This window comes from Tiliqua scincoides, chromosome 3 (genome assembly GCF_035046505.1).
Source record: "Tiliqua scincoides isolate rTilSci1 chromosome 3, rTilSci1.hap2, whole genome shotgun sequence".
NCBI classification, from domain to species: domain Eukaryota; kingdom Metazoa; phylum Chordata; class Lepidosauria; order Squamata; family Scincidae; genus Tiliqua; species Tiliqua scincoides.
This window is the reverse complement of record NC_089823.1, coordinates 87,511,513-87,517,544: the sequence shown is the minus strand read 5'-3', so window position 1 is coordinate 87,517,544 and position 6,032 is coordinate 87,511,513.

Sequence of the window (6,032 nt, the reverse complement as noted above, 5' to 3'; positions counted from 1 at the left end):
CGTGTGCGCATGCGCGCGGGGACGAGCACCCTCCCATTTAGAATCTTCTGCCTTTCAACAAGAAGTTCTCCAAGTGAAGGGAGCAGGAAGTTCCCTGCCCCAAAGAGCCTACAATCTAAAGCAGACACAGGAAGCGATAGGCGACGGGACGCACGTGATAGCAAGGTGGATAACCTGGGAATGAAAATATGTTGCTTTTTCCTTCGGCTTCCTTGCCATAGGATGTGAGGACCTTCTGCAGAGCCCCTCGGAGGAGGAGGGGACTTCTTGGAATAGCTTCTGCAGATGACGTTCATGAATGGACAGATTTACAGCCCAATCCTAAGTGTGTCTACTCAGAAGCAGGTTCCACTGAGCTCAATGGAACCGACTCCCAGGAAAGCATGCATAGGATTGCAGACTGAGGGCCCAATCCTATCCAGCTTTCCAGCCCTGGTGCAGCCCCTAGGTGAGGGAGCACATGTTCCCTTACCTTGTGGAGGTATCCATAATTAGAAGACCCTCCCACCATAGCATGCAGTACAAACCCCATTGGCACAGCTACACCATGGCTGGAAAGACTGTGAGCCCTTTGGGAACTGATAGCCATTTATTAACAGCCCAATCCTTTGCATGTCTACTCAGAAGTAAGTCCCATTAGAGTCAATGGGGCTTACTCCCTGGAAAGTGTGGATAGGATTTGGCTGTTTGCTATGTAACCAGCTTTGTGAACTACTTTTTGTTGAAATCATCATCATATTATCATTATTATTATTTTTGCACAGTCAGGAAGGTGTTATTGACTGGTTTGTTTTATCCAGACATTGAGTCCTTCCCAAAGATGTGGGATGCCTGGTTTTTATCCTGTAACTACTGTCGCAAAATGTAAGCTGTTCCCGGTAATGCTGCCAGTAATAATAATAATAATAATAAATAATATTATTATTATAATTATTATTAAGTTCATAAGGAAGTAAACAGTAAAAATAAGTACTTGAGGGTATCTCAGACTTCACTGTTATAAGGAACACCATGTGTTTTCCATTATCTACATCTTTCATGAATCCATGTGGTGGATCTTTCATATAGTTTGTGGGCCCTGTGGCCCCCCCTATGTTATAATCATATATAATCAGACATAGAAATGTAGTAGGAGACCCTTCACAAAGTTACTTGTGAGGCATAAGCCTTCCACTCTTCCTCACGGACAGAGGTGGGGAATGAAAATCTATTGGTGAAAATTGTTTTGGTTCAATGCAAGTTTTGCTTTAACAGCAAGATTTTGTGTAAAATGTCACACCATACTTCACCAATCTGAATGTGACAAATGTTTCAGTTATGTGACACTGTTAGTTGCTGTACAAATAATTTGCCATCATTCTAAATAAATTTCCTGAAAATGTTTGTATTACAATTACATTTTTATCGGTATGCCTATAGAAATGGTGGTAGAGCTCACACTTTCAGTTCAAAAAAACTTCAAGACATTAGAACATGAGTGCTACTTGCTGTGCCTGATCATGGTTGGCTACTATACCATTGTGCCAATGGGGGTCTTAGCTGGATGACACTTCACTGAAAATGTCTGGGCTGAGACTGGAATCTTTTTGCCTATGCTGTTACTCACAAGAAATATATGTTTATATAGTACAAAACATTTCCAACAATTCCGTGAGGTTGATTTGAGCCTATTTCTTTATTTTCCTTTTGCCTGTTGGGGATTAAGTTGAGGAACAGTACTTTTAATCCATGTTGGGAACTAGGCTTGACCTTTACAAATGTTAATGAGCATTCTCCCTGCACAGCCTGTCACATTCATTTATATTCATTTTGCTTTCCTTGCTTTTTCCAATAGAGCTTTCAAGAATTCTTGCTTCAGTGAGAATTTCCCATGATTGGCTTATTAGTGCTATTTGCATGTTCCCTATGAAATGTAAACAGTAAATTGGATCTTTGAAATGTAAATTGAAATGTAAATTGAATCCTTTATGGAGAATATACTTTTCTCTTGTGTGTTCTCACAATTCCTCATTTAAACTCACAGTTTCAGATTGTTCTGCTCCACAACTTCCTCTTTGCACTAGATTTCTGTCAAGTTCCTCTGAGCTTTGTTCTCCAAATTAAGATTACAATTTGTACTACAAACATAGGTTTTCTTATTTTGTCAGTTGAAAAAACATTTCTCATCAGAAGCATGCGTGAGGATGGAGAAGTCTTTAAATTACAGAGATTTTCAAACTGAGGTGTCAAGATGCCCCAGCCTGAGGGCCTTGGCCTCTTTCCCCTTAAGGGGCAGGGGCAGCCAGGAGGCAGGGAGGAGGCAGCAGCATGATCCCCAGGATCGCTGCAGGGGTTTGGGTGCACTTATCAGAGCCTCCTGCAGCCTCTCGGGGGTGCGGGGAGCCCAGCGCAAGGGTCTGCAGAGCTCCCCAGGTTAGCAGAAGTGAAAGTGGAGCAATCGTGGACCTGGGTAGCCCTGCAGACCCTTGCGCAGAGCTCCCCACACCCCAGGACAGCTGCTGCAGGAACTGGTAAGTACACCCCAGTCCCTGCAGCCCCCCTGAGTGGCACAATCCTGGAGATCACTTTGCTGCCTTCACTCCACCCCCCACTGCTTTGCTTGCCGCTCCCGCAAGGGCTTACTGTAGGTTTCAAAGTCCAGGAGGATTTGAAAACCACAGGATTACACTGCTGTCTTGCATGCTTACTTGGGACCAACTCCTATAGAGATGACTAGGGCTATTCCCAACTAACAGTCCAATTGTATGCTCCAGGGTCACCAGTGTATCTCCATCTACACCAGTGCAATGATGGCCCCACCAGAGTAGAAGTCTCTCACTGACTGATACACTGTAGAAGCCGGTGCCTCACCGGAAAAACTCCACACTATCGTAGCTCAGATGAAGGTGCAATTCTGCTGACGGAGAGGCCAAAATGACAAGACGATTGGGACTTATGGTGCCCCCAGCTAGCAAGGAGAAAAGAGAGGGAAGCATGATTAGCTGTGGCATGGTTCCCTCCTGGGCTGTCAGAGGCACAGGGCAACGTTGCATGCCCTTTCTGATGACAGCACTCTCCGTATCTTGATCCAGAAAAAAGATGTGACTGATGTTGTTATCAAATCCTTATGCCTCTGTCTGTTTCTCCTTGCTCCCCACAGGCAGCTGTTCAACAGGCAAAAACATTGTGCAGACCCCAAGGGAAACTTACAGGCTACCTGCCTGCAGTAACCAGTGTGAGCCTAGCTGCTTCTTGGCAAGGCTACTTACTTTCGGATGCTACTCCATCACTGATACACTTCTATGAAAACTTTGACTTGATGACATTTATCTCTTTGTTAGCAGATTGGAATCCCTTCTTGCCACCCTAGTTTCTTCACCTTAGCTTGCCTCAGGGTAGAAATCCACAGTGGGGAGGGCCCCTCTGCTCTTAGGGTCTACAGCTTCCTCACTTTTTGACTCCTTGGGCTTCACAATGGGTTTCTCCTCTATGGTCATGAGACCGCTATTGTCTGCTTCCATGGTATATGGCAGACAGTTGCAGGGGGATGGGGAGAACACCATATTAACAACCACACTAGCAAGTGGCATCAATGTAGCAAAGGGCATAGGCTGTGTGTGATTGCCACTAGATGGGTGGGCTACAGGCTCCCAGCCAAGGTGCCTGTTTGCAGTGATGCAAGGTGTTAAGTGCGAAAAGAGGTGCTCTTTATTTGTCTCCTGCTGTGGCTGGGTGAAGCTGCATCGGGGCTGAAAGTTGGTTAGGATTGGGCTGTCACTCAGGTATCACAAAGACTAACATCTCCAATTTTTTTTCCACATTAACCTTACAGTGACTGTAAGGTGTGGAATTAACCAAGATGGACTATCAAGTGTCTTACAGAGTGACTCTTCTCAATAGATGCATTATGCTTTAGCATTCTTTGCTTGGTCAAAGATTAAGGTTGCTTGTTCAAGGCCAAGCTTATCTGGATCAAGTTTTCTTCTAATATACCATCAACAGTAGACCTCTGTGTTTGTTCTGCTCCACTTTCTGGAAAGGAAGAAGCAACAGATTTTGAAATAATTGAGGGCCCAATCCTATCCAACTTTCCAGCTCTGGTGTAGCCACAATGCAACTCCGTGGTAAAGGAACACATGTTTGCATACCTTGAGAAGGCCCCACCACAGGATGTAGCACACACCCCACTGGCACAACTGCACCAGCACTGGAAAATTGGATAGGATTGGGCCCTGAGTTGCTTAGAACTGTATTATAAAAATCTGCTTATCTAGAAATTACATATGAGACATTACTAACAATTTTTATAAAATATATGCAAGTTCAGTATTCAGAGCAGATGCAGAGCATATCAGAAATGCATTTTTGTCTGATAGCTGGAGCTCTAATAGTGACATTGATGAGTGCCCCTAAATATTAAGTATTGTTGTCATGGTGTAGGTTCATTAAATAGGACTGTGTATGCTACTTTTGTACATACTGTTTCTATATAATGTTGCCATCAAGACAAATATGTGATATTCCTATGAAAACATTTTTTTTCTGGCACTGCACATTGGTTCTCCATCTGCTTTGCAGGGGTACACATATCTAGCAAGGAATGATGAGTAATGTTCATAATAGGCAAGTAAGTGGGGCTAAGTAATGCTTTGCCTCAGAATATTGCCTCAATATTCTTATGTTCTTAAATTCTTATGTTCTCATTAGAGGTATGGTGTACTTTGCACAGTAGCTTATAGTGGACTAATATGGGGAAATTACAGTGTACTGTATATAGGCCTGGTTGATATAGGCCAAAATTCTGGATTCTGTCTTACTTATACAATACTTATACATGTTTCTCATCTGTTCTGAATTTTCTGCACCATTCTTCCAGAAATTAATTCACGACATTTTGACCTCTGTTCATTTCGATCCCTCTGCCTTAGATAAGGCAAAAAGTATATAAAGTTATAGCCCTGCATTCTTGAGTTAGCAGGGTGTAAAAATCAGTTTGCTGTCCGAACCAGTTTGCCACCCCCCAGTCCCAAACATTTTGTGAAAAAGTTTTAACGCGAGTGCTGTGGGTTAATGTGGCTATATAATCAAATGAGAAAAAAAAATTGTTTCTGCACTGTGGAAACAACCCAATAATCATGGGTTTTACCCAAAAGCCTAACAATGCTATTAATATAAACTGTCTCTTAAAGAGGCAGCCTACTTTCCAGCACATGGGACAAATACACGTGCTGTTTACATAATGCCTGAAACACTTAACAGCAGCTTTGGAAACTATGAAATGGTGCTTCCCCTCCCTATGGAATAGCTGTACTGGTTAATTGAAATCAGCACAACAAAAAGTGCCCTAGAGTGTTTTTCGTGTCCTGGGGAACAAAAACCTCCCCAGATAACATAGATGCAAAGCTAGAATCCATTAGCTCCACCTCTACCATCAGAGGGATCATCTATCCATGGCATTTGACATAAGAAAGCTGGATACTTATTTGTTTCTGAAATACCTAGGCCACATAGGACCAAGGCTTTAAAAACTGGGAAAGGAAAACCAGAGATGGTTTTCATTTCAATTGTAAATAAACACTGAACTCTGGTGAGGGAAACAAATCTTTCAGAATAACAAACAGCTGTCTCTCCTCATTCCCAGCTGTTGGCTTCATACTACCCTGCAACAACATAAGAAGTTTTGTTCTTTCTTTTCCCATGTGATTCTGTCTGAAAGGATCCCTTTTATGGCTCCCAAAGGAACCTGTACAGGTCTGAACTCATTCCAACAACTTTGAGCAGATAGATGCCTGGTCTACTGTCTCTTTGACATGTTGAGCGTTGGCAAACATGAATCCAATATAGACAGCATGCAAATGTCAAACATGTATGGTCTATTGTTGTGCAGACATCTCTGATGCCAAGTTATGACAGCAGAAGACAGTACAGATAAGATTTTTCCCCCCGTTTGCTCAGCTGTGCTGGAAAGAACAACATAAATTCTAGAATGTTTATTTTTCATCAAGAATTCTTGGAACAGAATTCCTTGGTAAATAAAACTGGCACATCAAATG